The following is a 26,751-nucleotide window of genomic DNA, read 5'->3' as shown; positions in this document are numbered from 1 at the left end:
AGATACTGAGAATGTACTTGAACATTTGGAACTTGGGACAATCATTGTAACATTTTCTGTATAGCAAGCAGGTATAGAAATGGTTAAAATAACAGAGATAATGAATTCTGTGAACAAAGCTAAGGTCAAATACAAACTCTGTGCACAAATACTCTCTATAGATCTTTTGTTATTCGTGAATGAGTAAACATTAGGACAGATTGATCCTTCAAACAATACTGAAGAGCAAAAAAGAACAGTGGGAAAGATAATCAATTCAACATTCAGAAAAACAGAAAACTGTTGACACAAGTCAAAAGATGAAAAAAGGAAATCTTTTAGAAGTCATGTTTGACAATCTTGAGAGAACCATAATAATTTATTATATCAAGTGAGACACTTTGAGAATAAAAAAGGGAAAATGATTACACCAGGACAACATACAGAAAACAGGACTATACTGGCCATACCAATATGTACAGTTACCCTAACAATAGAATATGAGAAAATGTGCATGTATGTAACACATATCGACAAGATGACGGAATAAGAAAAGAAAAATAAGTAGTAAAAATAAGAAACTGGGATTTTTCAAAAGGATAGATTGAGATGGAAAAGAATTGCAAAGGTTTTTAGTAATAACTGTACTGTAGGGGAGGAAAAAGTGTTCCCAACTCTCTTGGGTCTGGCTGGGCCTGAAAAGTAAACTAACAAAGATAGATTAACAGGACAAAGTATTCAAATTTATTTAATGTCAGTTTTAAATTACATAGGAGGCTTCATAAGTAAATGAAGACCCAAAGAAAGGGATGTGTATTTTCATGCTTGGGTTGATAAAAAGTGGACAGTTGTGAAGGAATATGATAAGGAGTATGAGATAATTATAATAAACTGGAGGAACTTAACAAGGCCTGTTTGTTAGGATTCTTCTTGGTGTCCCTTCGTTTTAGGAGATAGGATATGTCTTTCCTTTGGGAATAGGGAGGGCACTTTTCACGTAAGGATTTTATAACCTGTTTTTGAGAAGAAGGGCAAGGGGGATGGAGGACAGAGTGATCTTCCTCCCATTTCCCCAAACTCCTTCAGCTTAAAATATTCAATATACGAAGGTGCTATATTTTGGGGTGGCACATCCTGAACCCCATAAGAATAACTGAAGTCTCTAACAGAGTAAAAGTGACACTGATAAAAACCAAATTAGTGTTATGTTATTAGTTATGTTTTGTTATGCTATTAGTGTTAGTGTTATGGAGTAAAAACCTGAATAACCTTCCCATAATGCTGAGCAGAGGGAGCAAGTAATGAATATGATGGTGTGTTACCTATGGAATGTGGAAAAAAGACAATGAAGATTAAACCTTAGTTATTCATGAGAAAGCAACAGGAATGTGGATAAAAGTATTAATTCAATAGTACATAAAGAAAATTTTCTACCAAAAAGAAACAAATCATACTTGTTGCTGCTGCTACCGCTAAGTCACTTCAGTCGTGTCCGACTCTGTGTGACCCCATGGACGGCAGCCCACCAGGCTCCCTTGTCCCTGGGATTCTCCAGGCAAGAATACTGGAGTGGGTTGCCATTTCCTTCTCCAATGCCTGAAAGTGAAAAGTGAAAAGTGAAAGTGAAGTCGCTCAGTCGTGTCCGACTCTTAGCGACCCCATGGACTGCATCCTACCAGGCTCCTCTGTCCATGGGGTTTTCTAGGCAAGAGTACTGGAGTGGGGTGCCATTGCCTTCTCCATCATACTTGTTAAGTACATTTTAATATTAGTATTTACTAAAAGACTTTTGCTGCATACTTCCACCCTTAGTGAACATGGAGTGAAGTAGACGTAACTGAGAAGGAGCAAAAAAAAAAAAAATGTGCTGGTTTCTTGGTAATGGGCTGCACTTTGAGATCCATGACTAAGTTTTGATTGTAGTGGTGAAGTTGCCTACTGTGGAGGATCAGGGGAAAGAGAGCAGTTACCACAAGCTTTTTATTTCTTTCTACAACACATCCTACTTTTTAATCCACTCTTCAGCACTCTTTTATTTCAAGTAATGTTAATTAGAGTTCAACTTTAACATGTTATGATTTCAATTCACTGATCCTGAAATTAAAAGAAAGATTGAGGCTGTTTTGAATTTTTAAATTATGACTGTAATGTTTTGTATGATTGATATCTCATTTCACCCATCACATTAAGATATATGATATCTTAAGATAATTCTTCAGAGATTCTAAGTAGGAAAAAACATGTCATGAAGAAAATAAACTAGGACATGTTAACTTAAAAAAAAAAACAGTTTTAAAGCATTTAAGAATTTGTCTTTGTTGATAAAATGTGATATTTTAGCAGTGCAAAGCATAAGAGCAATATTAAAATGAGAGGAATAAATAATACCTGAGTCCAAAACTAAAGAACATTTTTTCTGACTGATATTATAGAAATATAATTTTGGTGGAAATCTCACTGATCAATAGCTACAAGAAAGAATAGAATTCTTATTTTATCAACTGATAAAATGTATCCAAAAATTATACACTCTTCTGGAGAATTGGAAAACTAACCTAGGTAGTACCTCCCATTCTAAATTTATGCTTCAAATTATATTGTGTTTGTAATTAGAAACTTTTTTTTCCCATTAAAGTTGACTTTCTGAGCATGTTAGAAGGACACCATATATTGAGATAAGGACTTTCACTGTTAACTGTCTAGAGAAGAGCTATTTGTGTAGGGGCAGCAAACTTATTATGGTGGATAAGATATTGCTCATTAGAAACTATCTAAAACAAATATCTCTCTGATAGCTGTAACCTCTTGAAGACAGGTGGCAGAAAAAATTAGCAGTTCATTTTCTTCTCATATTAAAGTTTGACGGTAAATGTAGTTATACAGAGGTAGGGAGGCTAAAATAGCCTTGAACTTTAAAGTGTCAAGGTGAATAATGCTGGTATGATAAAGTTAAAATACTTCTACAGCCCAGTAGTTAATTAAGAGATAGACTAGACTAATTTTATAAGTTACTATCATAGGAATTAAATTCACCATTGCCTTGTACTCCCTTCAGTGACTTTGGTTTACAACTAATTCAAGGACCCTTTGGTAACTGGTGTTCCATTGCTGTAAAGCCTTATAATCACTGTTAAATGTTAACTGACAGTGACTTAAAATTTAATCTTTAAATTGGAGTTTACGTGCTTAGGAACAATTTTGAAAACCAGAATTGCATGGTTTAAAGACCTAATCATGCTCAAATGTAGATCCTAAAAAAGTGGAAGGAGATAAGAAGTCTTATAGGCTCTCACTATGCATTTGTGTTATACTAAAGAGAGATGATTTTTATTTATGTCAATGATCACTCTATTTAACCATTAGAGTGCCAGGTTAATAGGCATAAGTTAATGTTATTACTTTACAGAATACAATTTTTGTTGAATTTTTTCCCTTTTTTTTCCTCCTCCTATTATCTCTACATTTTTGCCAGTAAATAATTACATATGACTATCTTACAGAGGAGCTCATACATAAAGTATAATTGCAGTTATTAAATTATAGATTTCCCTTGTATGATATTTTAAATGGCAAAAAAAGCTGTTCTAAATATTAAAATACAAAGAAGGTGTTTTAAGTACAACAAAGGCATAAAACAACACATATTATTAGATTCATGCATTATAGATTAAAGTACAAAAATTATTTTGCATGCATCTTTTACCACATAAAAATCAATTTTTAGATTCAAGTGCAGCATTTCAGGGACTTCCCTTGTGGCTCAGACAGTAAAGAATCCCACTTGCAGTGTAGGAGACCTGGTTTGATCACTGGGTCTAAAGATTTCTTGGAGAAGGGAATGGCTACCTACTCCAGTATTCTTGCCTGGAGAATTCCATGGACAGAGGAGTCTGGCAGGCTACAGTCTGTGGGGTCAAAAAAGAGTCAGCACTATTGAGCAACTAAGCACACACACACACACATACACACATAGCATTTAAAAGATTTATTAAAAGTGGATCTCGCAGATAAAATGAAGGACTAGGTACTGAATCTAGTCTTATAGCCAAAACAAATGAGCAGTACAGCAACATCAAAATGATGAAATGATTCCTATGATACCACAGCTTATGGCCTCAAGAGAATTTGGGCCAGTGGCACAAGGGAGAAATCAGACAAAGCCTGGTGGATTCCCTGAGTTATGGAGACAGACTCAAGAGTCCAGGGAAACTAAAGCAGCTACAGTTCACAAGACAGAGTATTGGAAAGGAGAATGTTGCACAAAGTAATTCTGGAGATGTACGAAAGTTTCCCCTGAATAATTCAGTTGAGTACTGATGAGCATGTGCATGTGAGAAAACTACTTAAGGATGGGGAAAAAAACCACAGCACTAACAGTTCAGAGGTAACATGCCTAGTGCTCACAGAGGACTAAGAATAAAGGAACACTGTTTGTTTCCACAGCCAGCGTAGAAATGAGGCATTTTGCATAGTACACAATCTTAGAAAAATATGTCTCAGTCTTAGAGAAAAATGAGCTTTAGTCTGAGTACTCTTCCAGTTCTATCTAACAAATCTTAACAATAAGGATCCCCCTCCATCCCAGCCACCAAATTGTTTCCATCTGCATGCCAGGAAAAACAAAATCTCAAGAATATTTATAGAAAAATATAAATATCCTGCAGCAAAGAAGCTAAAATTAAAAATGTCTGGCATTCAATAAAAAATTGCCACTCATGCACAAAAGCAAGAAAATATAACCCATAATGACAAGAAAAATTAATCAACTGAAACTGACTCAAAACTGACACAGATATGAGAATTATCAGCCAAGGTCATTAAAACCATTTAAGCTATATTTCATATGTTCACAAAGTTAGAAACATGGAAAGCAATTTATACTTATAAATTGTAAGCAGTCATTAGTGGAAAATTTATAACATTAAACACCTGTATTAGAAAAGATGAAAGTTCTCAAATCAATGCCCACAGCATCTACCTTGAGAAAATGCAAATAATAGAAAGTTAAACTCAAAGTAAAAAGAAGAAAATAGTAATGATCAATGTGAAAATAAGTGAAATGTAAAAAGCAATAGAGAAAATCAGTGAAAACAAAAGATAGATTTTTTTTTTAAAAGTCAATAAAATGTATTAATCCTTAGCCAGGATGATCAGAGGAAAAAAAATCCAAAAAGATTCAAATTAATACTGTAGACAATATATACTATGCATTTTAATTTTTCAAATTTATTTAAAGAGACAAGTAGAGAATAAACTAAGTTTCACTGGACTAGACGAACTGCGATAAATAATTTAAGAATGGCCCTGGAAATTTAAAAAAAATGCATAGACATATGTAGTACAGCTGAGAATAAAGAATTAGAGTGAAACGCCTAAAAAGAAATAAAAAGTGCTTGTGCCTGAGGCTCAGGGATCAGTAGAATTTAAAAAATGAGTATAAATGATTTTACTCCAAAACCTAACATGTCTTATATATATGAAAATGATTTTTGTAGTTCATTAGCTTCCTTAGTAACTAATTAACTATAAAAGAAAATCGTTGAATTAGTAGCTAATTAACTAAAAAGGTAGAAGGAAGCAATTTAGGAAGAACAGAAGTAAAAGCTACACTATGACTAATTGTCTCCCCAAAGCCACATTAAAGGCAAGAAGACAGTAGAGTATTATCTTGATAATGCTTTGAGAAATAGAGTTCTCTACCCAAATAATTGCTCCTTTGGAAATTAAGACATGATACATATAGTTTCACAAAAAGATATACAAAATGCACCACACAAAGACATTCTCTCAAAGATCTACATGAAGATATTCTTTATGTCAAATGAAATTGAACCCAAAAGACTTTAGTGTGATACAAAAAGCAATGGCAAATAAGTCAGTAAGTATGAACTCTAAATGCAAATTGACTGAAATAAAAATAGTTAATGCCAGGATGGGAATGGAATCGGTACAACAAAATGTGGTTTATTAATTTCCTGTTTGTGCTGTAACAGATTACGACCAACTTAGCTTAAAAGAACACAAATTTGTTATTATTCAGGAGTTGAAAAATACAAAATAGGTATATCATTGGGCTAAAATCCAGGTGTCATTAGGTCCCCATTCCTCCTGGAGGTTCCAGAAGAAGATTTTTGTAGAGGCTGCCTATGCTTCTGGGTTCCTGCCCTCCCTCCTGAAATCTCATCACTCTGACCTCTTCTTCAATCAACATCTCCTTTTCGCACTCTCCTACCTAGCTCTTTCACTTGTAAGGACCCTTGTGATACATATTTAATCATCTGTAAAGTACCTTTTGACACGTGAGGTTAGTAAATTCATAGGTTCTAGGAATTAGTGTGAAACATCTTTGGAGATTGGGGTGGGGGGGCCTTATTCAACTCACTGCAGTAAAGTATTAAAATCCTAAAACAAAGATAAAATGGGAAAGAGAGAGCAAAATGGAGTTAAAATGCAATGTATATTTCTAATTTTATTGACTTGAGTCCTCTCCCTTTATCATAAAAATCAGTGGAAGGAATAAAGGTATTATAAAAATTGATTAATCTAACACAGAATGAAAAGAATAAGAATACTAAAGAAATTAATGTAGAAAAGATGATAAGTTTGAGCAATATCTTTAGTAAAAAGACAAAATCAGTATTTGGGCAATTATATTTAATAAAATTAAAAATAAAATGGTACATTTCTGAGACATAAGTGTTCTGAAAATTAAAAAATAAAATGACTGAAAGCTGGAAAATAAAATTATGGTAAAAGATGCGGCCTGTAGGTTCTAAAATAGAAAAGAAAAGCTGATGTGGCTGGACTAGTGGTTCCAAACCAGAGTCGCTTTTGTACCTCATAGGAGAACTGGTAATGTCTGGAGATATTTTTGTTTGTCACGGATTTTGTATGTGTGTGTGAGGGGGAATGTTCTAATTACTATAAATTTGTAAGTCTTAAATGCAAGGTATATTAAGTATTCCAGTTTTCTTCTTCTTCAAAACTAATACTGTCTTTTTAAAATTAAACTCAGACAATGCACAGACACATATGTCTTCTGAGCCATATAGAAAGTTCATATAGAATATATTCTCTTACCAAAACAAAATTCTTACATAAAAATAACTAGGCATGAAAAATATTCAGTATTTGGAAATTAGACCATCTTTTAAAAACATAGTAATTTTCCTGTTTATTTCACCCCTAAATGAGCATTGGGAAGTAAAAAAAAAAAATGTGAAACAAAGTCAGATTGTAACTTTGAATTCAAAATTGCATGTTGAAGATTCAGTCTCTATCTACTTAGTGAAAGTGAAAGTCACTCAATCGTGTCCGACTCTTTTCGACCCCATGGACTATAGAGTCCATGGAATTCTCCAGGCCAGAATACTGGAGTGGGTAGCCTTTCCCTTCTCCAAGGGATCTTCCCAACCCTGGGATTGAACCCAGGTCTCCCTCATTGCAGGCAGATTCTTTACCAGCTGAGCGACAAGGGAAGGCTCTATCTATCTACTTAAAGTGCATGTTAATGGCATTTCTCTAGACATTTGCATTGACAAAGGGAAACAGTAGGCTCTTCTGATAACCACAGATGGTCAGTCCCATTGCACTGTGTATTTTCTCCATTACTAACAATTTCAAATGGTAGGAATCAGGACGGATCAGAGGAATCAACTTTCACCTTTCTTCTAGCTCTTCAGTCACTGTCTACTTCCATTTTGTAACTTTCATGTAGATTTGAAATTGGAGTATTTGCATTTTGGCAGGTACCTGATCGACTTGTATGGTCTTGAATTATTTGCCATGGGCAGAATATTCATTTTTCTATTTCCTTTCTAACAGACTAGTTTTAATAGAATCTTAACTCATTTGAAGTAACTCATTGAAGGCTGCAAGAAGAATCTCAAAATACTCCAAACATTGGGCTACTACTACTAAGTCGCTTCAGTCGTGTCTGACTCTGTGTGACCCCGTAGATGGCAGCCCACCAGGCTCCCCCGTCCCTGGGGTTCTCCAGGCAAGAACACTGGAGTGGGTTGCCATTTCCCTCTCCAATGCATGAAAGTGAAAAGTGAAAGTGAAGTCGCTCAGTCGTGTCTGACTCTTTGTGACCCTGTGGACTGAAGCCTACCAGGCTCCTCCATCCATGGGATTTTCCAGGCAAGAGTACTGGAGTGGGGTGCCATTGCCTTCTCCAAAACATTGGGCAGTTTTCTTCAAGTCCTTCCAAACTGCAAACTCAAAAAACACAAAAAGCCTGAGAAATGACAGGCAGTGGTTTAGTCATCTGCATCACTGTCAGACTTAAGGGTGAGACTTTGCGTCAATTTTGAACAGCTACGCTTAGATGACTCCATAGTTCTTTCACCCAGGTAATTCACATTTAAATTATGGTTAGGTAAGGTTAACTTGTGTGGGTTAACTTTGTAATCCTTGTGGAATTCATGATAATGTCATCCATAGTTTGAGTGCAACGCATGTCATTTGGTGTGCTCATTGCAGAGGGAACTCCAGCTAGGACTTGTAGCCCAGGGCATGCTGCTTGTGTATTCAGTTTCTGTGATGAGCTGATGAGCAGAGAGGGTGGGAATAGGGATGGCAGCAGTCAAGAGGAGAGAAATAGAGGGCAACTGCTCTGGGAATAAATTTAAAAGCCTTCCTGCTGGGATTAAGGATGTTCTAAAGACAAGCAGCCAAATGTGTTCATAAAGGCACTTACTGAGGGAGCTGGCAGCTGCATTTTGTCAAGCAGTTAGAAGCCAAATCCTTAGATAAAGGCTGAAGAAAGTAAGGGACGGAATTAGGAATTTCTGATCCTGGGGAGCGGATGAATTTCTCTTTCACTCACTGTAAAGGGAATGGAGAAATATTCTTTCATTTTGACTGAGGCAGAAAGTTCATGGGCTACTCACCTTCACTTGCAGTACTGTTAAGAGGCGTTGAAAGTAAGGGTACAGTCCCTGGTAGGAGATTTATTTTCACAGCTATTCCTGGTAGATTTCCATGCTAGAAGGGTTATCATGCCCATCAGAGAGCAATCCAAGGCTCTTTTAGGCTTGGCTGCACATGCATGACACACATAACCACTTCTTAAGCAACTATTTCATAAAGTGCTAATTTACAAATATTTTCTCACATAAAAGTTGAGTGGTTCTCACTAATTATCTCATCACCTAACTGATGCCTGGGCAGGAAATAATGGCTTGTGGTTGATTCTGCACAGAAAAAATTGTGAAGGAAGACATGAATGCTATAATCAGAAATATTTTGTGAATAATTTCGACAATTTCTGATCTGCACATTTTTTCCTAGATAGTGGTGTAGGCATCCATAATTGGCAGCTTACATATTTAGGTATTGAGAGATGAACATTAATATCTTGCCAAAATGTGAAGAAAAGACTTGAAGATTCTGCTGCAGAAATACTGGGAGACAGTATACTAGTAGATGTAATGCAAATAGAACTCTAACCTGCAACCAGCTCAGGAAACCAATCTCTTTTATACAGTAACCAACCTAGGAAGCCAGTCTGCTAGAAAGTCAGAGTTGTGGGAAGTCATGTTGTTCTTTCTACCTTAACTTTCTGGGAAATCAAGCAATGACTCTGGCAATAATTGGCCCCATATCATCATAAAGTAATAACTGACAGCTTCCTTAATCTTTGTCCCTGCTTCAAACATCAGACCAACTAGAGAAAGCCAAAGATTCACTCCTAACCAATTGCATGGCGCTCTTCAAGTGGCTCAGTGGTAAAGAATCCACCTGCCACAGGAGACGCAGGTTTGATTCCTGGGTCGGGAAGATCCCCTGGAGTAGAAAATGGCAATCCACTTCAGTATTCTTGTCTGGTAAATTCCGTGGACAGAGCAGCCTGGTGGGCCACCATCTAGGGGGTCACAAAGAGTGAGACGGACTGAGTAACTGAGCGTGCGTGCATAACCAGTTGCATAAGATGCCCCCCTACTTTGCATACCCAGTTTCTCCCTGTCAGGTGTCTCCAGTCAAGGCAGACAGGAAGCCTTTCTTTTTTTCCACTGTCAAGCTTTCCCACTACTCTGCCTGCCTCTGAGTCTCCACCAAATCACAAATGGCAGTGGCTGACATCCTTGCTACGTGAAAGTGAAAGTGTTAGTCATTTGTGTACAACTCTTGGTACCCCAAGGACTACCAGGCTCCTCTGTCCATGGAATTCTCCAGGCAAGAATACTGGAGTGGGTTGCCATTCCCTTCTCCAGGGGATCTTCCCAACTCAGGTATCAAACCAGTCTCCTGTATCGCAGGCAGAATCTTTACCATCTCAGCCACCAGGGTAGCAAACTCTTCATAAATAGCCTGTACTTTTCTCTTTTGTGAAATTCCATTTGTTAACCTTTTATTTCAAACTATGGGTATGTGCTGATACTTAAATCTTTAATTCATTCTTTGCCTTTTTCTAATCTACTGTTTAGCTCCATTTATTTAATGTTTCAAGTCTTTAAGAACTGTAGTTTTCAATTTTTAAAATAATTTTGAATTGATTCTTTGCCATATTCACCTATACTTGATTCTTATGTGCAGAGATTCCTTATCTGTTTAATATATTTAGGATTTTATTTTGTAGATACTCTTATATTCTCTATATATCTGAGGATTTTAAGTTATGATTTTAAAGCACTTTCATTTTGCTGTATTATTTCTATTTATTTGGGCATATGTTCTTTTATCTTTCAAGTTTATTAATGAGTTTTTTACCATTAGTAAAATGGTAGTTTTAGTTTTTACCATTACTTCTCTTGTGGCTCAGTGGTAAAGAATCTGTGTGCCAATGTGGAGCTGTAGGTTCTATCTGGGTTGGGAAGATCCCCTGGAGGAGGAAATGCCAACCCACTCCAGTATTCTTGTCTGGAGAGTCCAGTGGACAGAGGAACTTGGTGGGTTATAGTCCACGGGGTCACAAAGAGTTGGATACTACTGAATGACTGAGCATGCACACATACATTTATGTGTGACTGGGATTTGAGAGCGCCTATCTTGAATTTTCATTTTCTTTTATCCCTTTTCTCCATTTTCTGTTTTATGGTTCCATGATTATGTCATCCAGTGATACCTAGATTTCAGAGATAGTATTATACTAGCATTTCAGACTTTTACTCCATGTAGATACTACCTTCTTATCCTCTCCACCTCACATAAACAACAATTCACTTTCCATTTCCCAGTTAACACTCCCCACCTAGAAAACCCTATGTCAGCGGTTGGCTGTATTTTTTGTATTCATTGATGAGAGGGTGAACAGCATCCTAATTTTAGTCTCAAAAAGAGAAGTTGGTTCTACTTATTCATTTCAGGTGAAATGCAGTCAGTTTGATTTTCACAGAGGAGTAAAATTCAGTATCTGCACTGCTTGCTTTTGAGGTCTGGACCCTTCTGTAACAGCCTTACTACCTAAGTCACTGCTCAACACTGTGAGTTCCCTATATAATTTCTGATCCAGAGAGGTATTTTTAGTCTTTGTGTTATAATGTAACTATGTATTTTTAATATATTTGGATATATTTAATTTATAATTTCTTTTTCTTTGAAGCAGATATAAGTGATTACACACTGCATACTGTGTTAATAAGCATTTCTTTATCAGCCGTATTTTTGCTTAGATTACAGTCAGCATGATTTTAGCAGCCCTCTTTCTTCCCCAAGCTTTATTTAGACATACTTGACAAATAAAAATTGTATATATTTAAAGTGTACGATGTGATATTTGATATGTGTGGATTGTGAAATGATTACCACAATCAAGTTTTAACAAACCTTTTTTATTGTAAGACAATTTTTTTTTATTTAAGAATAATCTCAGAGTATTTTTCTTCAGGTGTGGACTGTGAAATGATTACCACAGTCAAGTTTTAACAAACCCTTTTTTATTATAAGATCATTTCTTTTGACTGAAGAATAATCTCAGAGTATTTTTCTTCAGTTAAATGTATTTACATTCTAAATCATTAGCTGGACTGCTTTTTGGCTGCAAAGTGTTATCTTGATTAGGACAATAGGGTTTCAAGTCACTCTTGGGTTTGAGTCCTGATGGGCTTCTCAGGTGGTACTAGTGGTAAAGAGCCAACCTGCCACTGCAGGAGATGTGAGAGATGAGGGTTCGATCCCTGGGTGGGAAAGATCCCCTGGAGGGGTCATGACCCCAGTATTCTTCCCTGGAAAATCCCATGGACAGTGAAGCCTGGTGGGCCTACTGCCCATAGGGTCACAAAGAGTCAGACATGACTGAAGCAACTCAGCAAAGAGCACACACCTGATGGTACTACTTATCAGCGATCTGACATCTGGCAAGTTAGATCTTTTTGAAACCTCAGTTCTCTCATATGTAAAGTTATCTTTAGTAAATTATTTTCCTAAAGGAAAATAAAGTAAAAAACGTAAAAGAAGTAAAAATTATCTATTAGTCCCTGGGGTCACAAAGAGTCAGACATGACTGAAGCAACTTAGCACACATAGGATTCAGAGAGTTAAATAACAAATTGTATAGCACCTAACACTGTGCCCAGCGCATAGCTAACACTGGATACACAGTGTTTGGTAACACTTCTACTGCAGTTGCTGTTGTTTTTATACTCAAGCTAAAACCAAAATACCTTCATTCCATTTGTTTTTTTCTTTTTAACAATTATTTCTTTAATCTCTCACTTACTCATTTTTTCTTGTATTTTTTTTGGGGGGGTTATTGGCTTGGTAATATTACTCTGGTTATGAAATGAATATATTCAAAATTCTGTATTTCAGAGTATTTTCTTTTTAAGGAGAAGGGCTAATAATTTAATATACAATTAAGCAAAGGATAGATATTTATTCATAAACTACATTATTCTTTGGCTTGAAGGGACATACACCACAGAAATAAATATTGATGTGTATTTATATATATATGTCACTGAGTTAATATCACATGGAGCGCCACAGCTGGTTTAAAGAATAGCACACACTAAGTGCCATATACACAGTGGACTTGATAAATACTCATTTAAAAAATATGATTGCTATAGTCTTCCCTGAGATATTTATTTTACTTGAATTTGATGAACAAATAGATGAAACATGTAATTACTAAAAAACATATTATCATGGATAGAAATATAGCAATAATCCAAGTTTAAATCTTGAACATATAAAAACCACACAAAAATTATAATATCACAGCCATATTTGGTTTGCTTTTAGCTATTCAATTGCAGAATTAATGCAGAATTGATGTTTGCATTCTGATTTTATTATAAAAAGTGAACATATAATTAAATGCTCTAAACCCTTTGTGAAGGACAAATTTTAGTGCCTATGACTGTAATAGTATCCTGTTATTACACAATCTCATGAGATGCATGAAAATTGTACTGTTATATAATACAAAAACACACATATAGCTATAAACTCTACCTTTAGGTTGCATCTTAATATTATGCTTTTCAGATTAGCTTTCAGAAGATATTCTACTAATATTTATATTCTATTAATATTGATATTCTATTTCATTTCCCATTTTAAAAGCAGTCACCATTTGCTAAGTTTTTCATCTTAAACTGATTTCTGTCATTACTCTGCATTAATAATGATATATTCCTTTATTTTATGACATCTCACTCAGAAATAAGATAATACCTTTCTTAAAAACTGAAAAATTGCATCACTAAACAGTATCCTATAAATCAAAGTATATATTTTTGCATTTATATCTGTAAGTGGAAAGAAAGTGCTTTAAGAAACATACATTTTACAAGTTCTACTTATGCTTGATTCTATTAAAACATACACTTGTCGCTATTTAAAATTTGATATTAATAGCTGTATTTTTTAATACAGTGAATTAGCTACTTTTAAGTCAAATGACTCAGTTTTAGTGAAACAATGACCTTTGAATTTACAGACAACATCTGGAGGAAACAGCTGGATAACAGATCAGGTGTTTTTTCTAGTAGAAGTGCAATGTGGTGTTCCTGTGGTACTGTTTAGAGATTTTCAATTCTCACATCATGTAGCACACAGTGGTGCTATTAATTAGAAACTGATGGAAAGCCAGAAATAAATCCTTATGTCAAGCAGGATGTCTTACATGGAGGAGATTCGAAAGTCATGCAACTTTTTGAAATTGAAATGTTCAGAGAAACAGCAAGGATAACAGACTCCCTACTGCCAAGTCAATATTTTCCAACTGCTGAATGTTAATTTCTCTAATATCTGGCTCCTCTCTTAAATGCATAACATTAAAATGGACTTCCTATCCTTTAAAAAATTAGTGTTGCAAAAGTATTAAATTGTTCAGGCTCTATTGTGTATGCCTTATAAAATAATTTCAAATATTATTGCAAGCATACTAGTTACGAAATTTTATTATAATTTCCTCTCACTACAGTGCATTTGAGTAAAGTAATGCTCAAAATTCTCCAAGCCAGGCTTCAGCAATACGTGAACCATGAACTCCCAGATGTTCAAGCTGGTTTTAGAAAAGGCAGAGGAACCAGAGATCAAATTGCCAAAATCTGCTGGATCATCAAAAAAGCAAGAGAGTTCCAGAAAAACATCTATTTCTGCTTTATTGACTATGCCAAAGCCTTTGACTGTGTGGATCAAAATAAACTGTGGAAATTCTGAAAGAGATGGGAATACCAGACCACCTGACCTGCCTTTTGAGAAACCTGTATGCAGGTCAGGAAGCAATAGTTAGAACTGGACATGGAACAACAGACTGGTTCCAAATAGGAAAAGGAATATGTCAAGGCTGTATATTGTCACCCTGCTTATTTAACTTAATGCAGAAAACATCATGAAAAACTCTGGGCTGGAAGAAGCACAAGCTGGAATCAAGATTGCTGGGAGTGATATCAATAACCTCAGAGATGCAGATGACACCACCCTTATGGCAGAAAGTGAAGAGGAACTAAAAAGCCTCTTGATGAAAGTAAAAGTGGAGAGTGAAAAAGTTGGCTTAAAGCTCAACATTCAGAAAATGAAGATCACGGTATCTGGTCCCATCACTTCATGGGAAGTAGATGGGGAAACAGTGGAAACAGTGTCAGACTTTATTTTTTTGGGCTCCAAAATCACTGCAGATGGTGATTGCTGCCAGGAAATTAAAAGACGCTTACTCCTTGAAAGGAAAGTTGTGTCCAACCTAGATAGCATATTCAAAAGCAGAGACATCACTTTGCCAACAAAGGTCCGTCTAGTCAAGACTATGGTTTTTTCAGTGGTCATGTATGGATGTGAGAGTTGGACTGTGAAGAAAGCTGAGCGCCGAAGAATTGATGCTTTTGAACTGTGGTGTTGGAGAAGACTCTTGAGAGTCCCTTGGACTGCAAGGAGATCCAACCAGTCCATTCTGAAGGAGATCAGCCCTGGGATTTCTTTGGAAGGAATGATGCTAAAGCTGAAACTCCAGTACTTTGGCCACCTCATGTGAAGAGTTGACTCACTGGAAAAGACTGTGATGCTGGGAGGGATTGGGGGCAGGAGGAGAAGGGGACAACAGAGGATGAGATGGCTGGATGGCATCACTGACTCTATGGACATGAGTCTAAGTGAACTCCAGGAGTTGGTGATGGACAGGGAGGCCTGGCGTGCTGTGATTCACGGGGTCGCAAAGAGTCGGACACGGCTGAGCGACTGAACTGATTTGAACTGAACAGTGCATTTACCTCTTCCTTGGCTTTTAGTGATAATTGTATTACTGATTGTAACTAATAGATAAGTCATAAACTTCAAATATAATCTTTGGCAGGTAGAATGAACTTTGCCAGTGTGTGCTAAGTTGCTTCAGTCGTGTCTGGCTCTTTGCAACCCTATGGACTGTAGCCACTGAGGCTCCTTTGTCCAGGGAATTTTCCAGGCAAGAATACTGGAGTGGGTTGCCATTTCCTTCTCCAGGGGATCTTTCTGACCCAGGGAATGAACATGTGTCTCCTGAGGCTCATGCACTGCAGGTGGATTCTTTACCACTGAGCCACCGGGGAAGACAAGATGCTGTTAGAATATCTAACAGCACCGTTCTCTTAACACCTGCCTTAGTAAACTAGAGAGCTTCTGGTGCCAGTTTCTTGTCTATTTCTTTTGTAACAACCTGGCTAAATCTGATTCACCGTTAAAAATAATATTGTTGCTGTTGTTCAGTTGCTAAGTTGTGTTCAACTCTTTGTGACCCCATGTAGTGCGGCACACTTTATTGCTATTTAATAAAGTATTTTGTGGACCAGGAGACTGCACATTACCTGGAAGCTTCTTAGAAATGCAAGATCTCAGACCTTATGCAGAACCTACTGCATCAGAATCTGCAGTTTTGTAAGATACGTGGGTAATTTGCACATTAAACGTTGAGAAGCCTTGCATTGGACCAATGGTTCTCTACCATGCTGCATATTAACATACTTGTGAAACTGAAAGTTGCTCAGTTGTCTCTGTCTCTGACTGCCTCTTTGTGACCCCGTGGACTGTAGCCTGCCAGGCTCATCTGGTCATGGAATTCTCCAGGCCAGAATACTGGAGTGGGTATCCGTTCCCTTCTCCAGGGGATCTTCCCAACCCGGGGTTTGAACCCAGGTCTCCTGCATTGCAGGAGGATTCTTTACTGTCTGAGCCACCAGGAAAGCCCAAGAATACTGGAATGGGTAGTCTATTATTTCTCCAGAGGATCATCCCAACCCAGAAATCGAATTGGGGTCTCCTGCATTGCAGGCAGATTATTAACCAGCTGAGCTACCAGGGAAGGCTTGTGTTAGTATACTCTTACCTGAACTCCGTCCCACTGAAATGGCATTTTGATGTAGGGGGAAATCTGGGGGATAGGGGATAGACTAAGCTTGTACGTTTCACAAAAGCTCCCAGATGATTTTGATGCAATGAGAGATTTAAAAGCAAATTATTTGGTGGATGATATCAGAATCATCCAGGGGTGCCTGTGAAAATGCACATTTCTGGCTCTTTCTGCAGAGATTTGTATTTGTTAAAAATAGAATAGCTGCTTGAAATTCTCCAATCTATCACCTCACAGTTCACAAACTACTATTTTGTTAAAACTATTGTAAGAAATCTGACCTTTGGTGGACTTCCCTAGCAGTCCAGTGGTTGACTGCAAGCTTCCACTGCAGAGAGCACAAGTTCGATCCCTGGTCACAGAACTGAGATCCTGCATGCTGTGTGAGTTTTATGCATGTTTAGATATGGTTGAGCACCTGTTTTTCTAAGATTCTCCCATCTATGCCTCTTCCAGCATCATATTCATCCTTTGGAAGGTAAATGCCTTTAACATTCACAGAGATCATTCATATTTTTTTTTTCTAATTTTATTTTATTTTTAAACTTTACATAATTGTATTAGTTTTGCCAAATATCAAAATGAATCCGCCACAGGTATACATGTGTTCCCCATCCCGAACCCTCCTCCCTCCTCCCTCCCCATACCATCCCTCTGGGCCGTCCAGTGCACCAGCCCCAAGCATCCAGCATCGTGCATCGAACCTGGACTGGCAACTCGTTTCCTACATGATATTTTACATGTTTCAATGCCATTCTCCCAAATCTTCCCACCCTCTCCCTCTCCCACAGAGTCCATAAGACTGTTCTATACATCAGTGTCTCTTTTGCTGTCTCGTATACAGAGTTATTGTTACCATCTTTCTAAATTCCATATATATGCGTTAGTATACTGTATTTATGTTTTTCCTTCTGGCTTACTTCACTCTGTATAATAGGCTCCAGTTTCATCCACCTCATTAGAACTGATTCAAATGTATTCTTTTTAATGGCTGAGTAATACTCCATTGTATATATGTACCACAGCTTTCTTATCCATTCATCTGCTGATGGGCATCTAGGTTGCTTCCATGTCCTGGCTATTATAAACAGTGCTGTGATGAACATTGGGGTACACATGTCTCTTTCCCTTCTGGTTTCCTCAGTGTGTATGCCCAGCAGTGGGATAATAAATGCTGGAGAGGGTGTGGAGAAAAGGGAACCCTCTTACACTGTTGGTGGGAATGCAACCTAGTACAGCCACTATGGAGAACAGTGTGGAGATTCCTTAAAAAACTGGAAATAGAACTGCCTCATTCATATTTTTGTTTCAAACTGACTAGAGGAAAGGATAGCACTTTTTAGAATTTTTGAAGAATAAGGAATCTTCTGTCCCAGAAAGTTTTAGCAAACATATCCATCATATTTGTCTTTAGCAACTGTGACCAGGTCCTTTGCCAATTGGGTTAAGCTTGTTCAGGACATCAGGACTGCTACAACATACCAAAAAAGGCAAATTCTACTAAAAGTGACCCAGGGTACTTTTGACAGAAAAGAAAGGAAATCTTTGCTTGAGAGAAAATCAGCAGATATTCTTTTTAAAGTTGTTTTGTTACAGGTACTTTGAAGAGTTAAACTTTGTAAATAGCTCTATCTTTGCAAAATACAGCAATTTTGGACTCAGTATAAAGCCATAATAACATAGAAACCTGTGCAATCTAGAAAAATATTACAAATTAATACTATTTATAATCTATAATACTAAATAATTCTTAAAAATAAAATGTTTTCACTTGAAATCCTGAATGTCATATCTGCCTCTAACTGGTACATATCTCAATAAAAGACAATTCTTTCTCAAATTTTTATTCATTTTCATGCAATGAAAACTGATTTTGTTTCTTTCAGTATATATATTTAAATTCTAGCTACAGAATCACTTTCAGCATATGAAATTCTACACTACAGAATTCTGTGTTACATTTAAGATAATCAATCATGTTTCAATGTAATCCACATTGCATAGGAGACTTTTATTATAATCATTATCATTGTAGTATTATAGTAAAGTGCATTGTTAATGAAGCATGGAAAAGGAATAATTTCAACTAATAGGCATATATGTCAAATTTCAATTAGGACTGTGTTGAAATCCAAAAAGAGATATGAGCATATAAATTTAAACCTTTGACCTTCACCATAAAGAACAAGGTCTAAGAGAGAAATTAAACTATTTTGATGTGGCACACAAATTTGAATAAATTAATGTGTCTGAACTGTTTCTCATAAATCTTTGACTGCATATGATTTTTTAAAATTTTATGTACTTGAAATTTATGATTTTAAACTGTTTACTTCTATTCTGTATATTAAAATATTAATGAATGAAAGAAAACCAACATTCAACAGAAGTTTATTGTTTATCTACTTCTTTAGACCATGTACCCATATATGGAAGACTAGTTCTAAGTTAATGACCAGTGAAACAGACCAGGCTTACAGAAATGTTTTCCTCAAGAAAATGATAATAATCCTTAGTATTATTAAAGTCAGTGAATTTTCAGTTTTCCTTGATTAATGTACAATTGCTTTTGCAGATGGTTTATTTGCATCAGAATGCAAATGTTCACACATTGAATTGAACTTGGTTGACCTCTCCTTTAATTCTATCATAATGTATTGATTGCTTCCCCTCTTTACGGTGTTTTAAATTGATGAATGATGTTATTGTTTTTACAGTTTTTCAAATTAAAATTTATCTGATTGTATACTTGTAATCGTTTTTAAAAGGTGTCCCTGTGCTCCATATATTTTCTGAAATTATGTTTAGAGATCTGTTCTGATTAGAGTCTGATAATTTTTGTCAAAAATATTTCATGGGGGTTACAAGAGTATGTGTGATTTTTTAAACGAATGTTTTATTCAACATTTGAAAGTGAAATGCCTTTAAAATGTGAAAATACACACACTCACGAATATACATACATATCTGGAGAACCATCTTCCTCAATGAAGGTATACACAGATGTTATTTGAGCTATTCCAATTATAATTCTCCATTTCAAGAAAAAGAAAAAGAAAAAAAGAAAAAGACTGTATTGTCTTTCTACATTCTGTTTTAGCAACAATATCTTCAGTATAAGAAATTCTCAAGTTACTCTATTACATTTAGAAGGACATTTAATTTTTGTCTGAAAGTAGATTTTGCTCCCATCCTTAGTCTTAAAATCTAATCTTTCTCTTCTTCTCAAGTCATTTTTCAGACATAAAAGTATAAAAAGCAATTTATTACATAAGAGATGAGATAAAGGGCATAAAATTTAGGAATTGAGATCGATGACATGTTGTATATTCTTCTGAGCTGAGGTAACTGAGGTCAAACAGAAGTAAGATTAAACTGTTATCCCCTCTATTCTCAAAGCCTTTTCCAAAAATATACAGGAATGAGACATGGAGAAACTTTAATTCAAATGTCAACTGAGACTTAGTAATTTTTCTGAAATGCACAGATACAAAAAATCAGCAAAGTTAAGTAATGCAACATGGTACAGGCAATTGATGAAAACGTCTCATAACTAAAGGGCACATGTGAATTAACACTAAGGTGTATATTTCCTTAGCTAGATTTAGAAATTAAATGTTATTTACAACATGCAGTTTTATCTAAAGATGTGACTAGTACTGAGCATACTTTGTAAATCTTAAAAATGCAGGAAATTACTATATTTTTGAAAATACATCTTTAAATTGCTGTATCTACGAACTAACAGTGAAATGTATTATTAAAAAATAAAATCTTGGTTATTTTAGAGAAATCTTAGGATCCTTTTACTCAATTTTGTTTTCATTTTAAATACATGGAAAATGAAGCCCCAAGTGACCACCATTTGAGCGATGTCAGAAAGTGAGTTAAAGGAAAGACTGAAACATGAACCTAGGACTCAAGGAGCATCATTTTTGTCTTATTTTTTTATGCTACCTCAGTTACTGATTTGGTTTTCATTTTCTGGAAAAAACTTCTAATGTCTAATATAATTGTTATTTGTTATCATTTAGTAACAAAGTGGCGTCTGACTCTTTTGCAACCCCATAGAGTGCAGCCCAACAGCTTATTCTGTCCATGAGATTTCCCAGGCAAGAATATTGCAGTGGGTTGCCATTTCCTTCTCCAGGAATCTTCCAGACCCAGGGATTGAACTCACATCTCTTGCATTGGCAAGTAGATTCTTAATGAGTGAACCATTTGGGATGCCCTTAGCTAATATAATACTTCCATTCACTTAGTATATAATCTGGTTTTATGAACATCAATTAATATATAAATTTTCTAAAATATATAAACCTAAACTATTAGGTTTATAAACCATTAGGTCTCTTTATTTTTTAATTTATGAAAGCATGATAACACATTTATAGGAGACTTGGAAAATACAGAGCAAAGTTACATATTGTTGTTCAGTCACTATGTTTTGCTTGACTGTTTGTGAGCAGATGGGTTGCAGCATGCCAGGCTTCCCTGTTCACCATCTCCCAGAGTCTGCTCAAAATCATGTCCATTGAGTTGGTGATGCCACCCAGACATCTCGTCCTCTGTCTTCCCCTTCTCCTCCTGGCTTCAATCTTTCCCAGCATCAGGGTCTTTTCCAATGAGCCAGCTCTTCGCATCATGTGACCAAAATATTGGAGCTTCAGCTTCAGCATCAGTCCTTCCAATGAACATCAGAGTTGATTTCCTTACTGTTTTGATCCCCTTGCTGTCTAAGGGACTCTCAAGAATCTTCTGCAGCACCACAGTTCAAAAGCATCAGTTCTTTGGTGCTCAGTCTTCTTTATGGTCCACTGTATATCACAGTTATTTTTTAAGTAGACAAATTTAGACTTTTAGTTAGAGTTTCAATATCAAATTCTCAAAAATTAGTAGAATGAATATACAGAAAAGTAGAAGGGTATAGTAGACCTGAAAAACACTATGAACCAATTCAATATAATTAGGATTTATACAATTTTAACACATCAGTAGGATACAAATTCTATCCAATTTCCCATAAACTATAAACTAGGAGACAGTGAACCATATCCAGGGACATAAAACAAATTGCAAAAATTTCATGTGCTAAAGGTATTGAAATCACATGGAGTCTGTTCTCTTATGACTGTCGAATTATTTTAGAAATCAATTATCAAAAATATTTTAAAATAACTTGCATATTTTCAAGTGCAATGTGTCATTTACCAAGAAAGATCTTTGACTTAGTCATTGAAAGCCTCAATAAAGTTACAAGACTGTAAAAAACACAGAGGGTGACTGCAGAGAGAAAGTATTTAAATGAGAAATTAATATAAAAATGAGAAATTAACATCAAAGATACTTAAAAAACCCATGTTTGGAAATTAAATCTCCACTTTTATATCACGGATGTATGAAAAAAGCCACAATAGGGAAAGTAAGAAAATATTTGTAATAGAATAAAACTAAAAAGATAATTTACCAGAAGTTGTTGTATGCAGCTGAAGCCACTCAATGCCACTAAATACAACATGGAATCTTGAATAAGGTTTGAAAACAATGGACACTAGCATAAAATTTTGTGAAATTTGAGCAAAATCTATACTGTAGTTAATAATACTATATCATGTTAATTTCCTGTTTGTTTTAACAGCATAATTTTTCTTTATACTCTCAGGATTGTATAAGAAATTTCAAGCCCCATTCAAATTTTATTTTTAAATCACTAAGATAATAAACTTTCTAGACTTTTAGCAGTAATACTAGATGCCAGAATACATGGAACTACATCAAATTTTGAGTGAATATAAATTAGAAATTTAGCATTCTATTCATACTCAGTCAAAAAGTGGTATCAAAATGTCACAAATTTTTTAGCTAAGCAAAAGTTCATGAATATTCTAAAATATATATATTATACATATATATTCTAATATATATGTGTATATATACATGTATACATGTATATACACAGGTATATACATATATATATATATACATGTATATACACATGTATACACACACACACACACATTTTTCTACTATCTAAAGCCAAACTATTTTAAAGGGCATTTTTTTGTGTATATTTCATTCTCTCAACAGAGGCCATTATTTCACATACTGTTTTCAAATGATGTTTATTTTCAATTTTAGATTAAAAACTCACTAAATACTTCTATTGGGATTTTTACCCTTGGGAATAAGAGGAGTAATGCAATAACTGCCATGCTAGTGAATAGTTCATTCATCTGCCTTCAGAAATTATTTAATAATTTATACTCTACCCTTAATATTTTCTAATAAACTTATTGATAACTACATCCTTTCTTGCTTTCTAAGGGATATTATAAATTTATACACTATATCCCTTGGTTTATATAAAAGCTTTATGCATAAATGCAGAGAAAAAAATGGTAAATTTATAGCGTTAGTTCAGTTTCTTCTATTTTAGTTTACTCTGTGGTCTTAGATCTACAAATACCCACCTTCTTTATTCTCTATTAATAGTACTCAGAATACAGTGCCAAATACTCTACCGATGACTCACTGATTAATTTACAGATGTAGAAAATATTCACACATTCCATATATCTTGCTGAAAGGACAACTTGATTTTAAACCATGCAGGCATACATTGGACAAGGCTGTGATAATGGCAAAAAGTAGGTGGATTTCTGGGAATCTGATCCTTTCTATGATGTTTGTCTTTAAACTATTATTTAATTTGAATTGATGTCTTAGTTTGGAATATGATGACTGTTTCATCTAATTAATGGTTTACAGGGATTGGGGAATGCACATATTAAGTCCAAAGTGATCGATAGCTTCTATATTGATGCAAGTCACACCATTATGGCAATTTCCTGAACCATATTCTGTGGCCTTGTAGGAGTGTTAAATGTTTGTACCTTTTGCTTGTTCTCTAATCTTGCATACCACTAAAGTTTATTTCAAGAAAGCCATGTCCAATAATAAGTGTAATTTAAAATTCAAAATTGAAAGTTATGTTTCAAAATAAGAACTCAATTCATAAGGTGAGTTCATTGGTATAAAAAAGAGATAACATATTCTATTATTCAGATGATTATGCTTATTAGCGAAAAAATCACTTGATGTGTATGATAAGAAGGTTTCTAGCAGATGTCTCTTTGATGTAAGATATAAAATAGCACATACCTCATTAAACAACACATCAAAAGCATAAAAATGCAACCATTAATCTATATTTTATAATATCCTCACAATAACTCTAAGTAAAACTCATTGAACACAAATGAAAGAGCTGTAGAATAAGGTGATATTTAAATTCACATATGCTTCAGTCCTTGTTCCTTTGAATTCTATCAAACATCTGTTGGTCCAAATAGAATATAAAGAATAAAAAATAGTTTAATATATGAATGATGACTTAGCAACATTTCCAACAGGAAAAATAATCACTTTAAGAGTTCATCAAATATGTACATGTTATCAAAGAATGTAGGATTCTGATTTGATACTAAATACCATCAAACCCAATTCCTGCATTTTACAGATGAGTAAATTGAGGCATGTAGCAATTAACTAATTAATTGCTTTAACTCATACAATTAACCATATTCAAGTATTGATTAGAATTGAGGTTTTTTAGAAGTATACTTTCTAACTCAGAGTATCTTTATTTCTTAGAGTTGAAAAAATGCCTTATGATAAAGATATTTGTAATTCAACAGCATTAAACAGAAACCCAGGGCAAGTGTAATGCATGAAGTATAGCAATAAGTATCATTAGGATAGAAAGCCTCTTTATTTGATAAACACCTACTGACCTTTATTATTCCTTAGCTACATCATGCATAACCTTCATGAACATGCTCTAACACTGGTGTTTCTTATATTATTATCAGAAGTCTCAGCATCTTCTTTTGAGCTGTGATGGTTTTCTCAAGTCAGTATTAAAAAGCCGCACATCTTTCAAATCTATCCACTTTTCTTCTGCCTAACTCAGTTACTTGTGCTGTTACCACCATCCGTTTCCTCACATGAGGACCATTCTGTATACTGTTCTTTATGTCCTGAGCTCTTTTCACTTTCTTCAACATATCTGCCTAACCCTGCGGTCCATTTCCTATCATTCTGAGACCGTGCCAGTTTCCTTCCTTGGCGTTCCACAGTGACCTTTTGAAAATCATTAACCCAGCATTTTATCACACGAATCTGAATCTGACAGCATATTTACCTACCTCAACCAACATATGATCCTTTAGACCAGGAATTGCACCCAAGTAACTGCTGTATCTCCAACATTATAATTGTATCTAGCTTATTGAAAGCACACACCTCCACATATATACACATACACATAACTTTTTGAACAAGTGCAATAATTAGACCAAATTTTAGGAAGAAAGTTTTGATTACAGAAGTCCATAACTTTCTCTAAAATGTATCTGTCATTTTCCGACAAGGATAACAGGTTCTAAGATTTAGCCTATTTATTTAGCCTGTGTGGATCACAAAAAACTATGGAAAATTCTTAAAGAGATGGAAATACCAGACTACCTGACCTGCCTCCTGAGATATCTGTATGCAGGTCAGGAAGCAACAGTTAGAACCAGACATGGAATGACAGACTGGTTCCAAATAGGAAAAAAAGTATGTCAAGGCTGTATATTGTCACCCTGCTTATTTAACTTATATGCAAAGCACATCATGAGAAATGCTGGACTGGATAAAGCACAAGCTGAAATCAAGATTTCTGGGAGAAATATCAATAACCTCTGATATCACATGACACTATCCTTATGTCAGAAAGTGAAGAAAAACTAAAGAGCCTCATGATGAAAGTGAAAGAGGAGAGTGAAAAAATTGGCTTAAAACTCAACATTCAGAAAAATAAGATCATGGTATCCCGTCCCATCACTTCATGGCAAATAATTGGGGAAACAGTGGCTGACTTTATTTTTTTGTGCTCCAAAATCACTGCAGATGGTGACTGCAGCCCTGAAATTAAAAGAGGTTTACTCCTTGGAAGAAAAGTTATGACCAACCTAGACAGTGTATTAAAAAGCAGAGACATCGCTTTGCCAACAAAGGTCCATCTAGTCAAAGCTATAGTTTTCCAGTAGTCATGTATGGATGTGGGAGTTGGACAATAAAGAAAGCTTAGCGCTGAAGAATTGATGCTTTTGAACTGTGGTGTTGGAGAAGACTCTTGAGAGTCCCTTGGACAGCAAGGAGATCCAACCAGTCCATCCTAAAGGAAATCAGTCATGAATATTCATTGGAAGGACTGAAGTTGAAGCTGAAACTCCAATACTTTGGCCACGTGATGCAAAGAACTGACTTGTAGGCAAAGACCCTGATGCTGGGAAAGATTGAAGGCGGGAGGAGAATGGGACGACAGAGGATGAGATGGTTGAATGGTACCACCAATTCAATGGACATGAGCTTGAGTAAACTGTTGGAGTTGGTGATGGACAGGGAAGCCTGGTGTGCTGCATTCCATGGAGTCGTAAAGAGTTGTACACAGCTGAGCAACTGAAATAAACTGAACCTGTTTATTGTAATAGTGGAATGGATTACTTCCATATATTACTGAGATGAGCTCACTATCTAGCAAATGCTACTTGATGATGAATAAGTGTCCCATCTTTTCCTGAAAACTATAATGTGGTTTGTCTTGATCTCCTCTTTCCTGCTTGAGGCTTCTCAGGTGGAGCTAGTGCTAAAGAACTCTCACCTACCAACACAGGAGACATAAGAGACACACGGGTTTGATCCCTGGGTCAGGAAGATCCCTTGGAGGAGGAAATGGCAAATAACTCCAGTACTCTTGCCTGGAGAATCCGATGGACATAGGAGCCTGAGGGGCTACGGTCTATAGCATTGCAAAGAGTCAGACACGACTGAAAAGACTTTGCATGCACATATCCTGTTGGATCAGTAGTGACTATTTAGAATTAATTTGTTGCAATTTTCAGTGCGGAATTAACCAATGAACAATCATTTTGCTCACTGAAAGATTGTCCCTGAAAACA

The sequence above is a fragment of the Bison bison genome, unplaced genomic scaffold (assembly GCF_000754665.1).
Source record: "Bison bison bison isolate TAMUID 2011002044 unplaced genomic scaffold, Bison_UMD1.0 scf7180017864471, whole genome shotgun sequence".
In the NCBI taxonomy this organism is placed as follows: domain Eukaryota; kingdom Metazoa; phylum Chordata; class Mammalia; order Artiodactyla; family Bovidae; genus Bison; species Bison bison.
Note: the sequence above shows the minus strand (reverse complement) of the source record.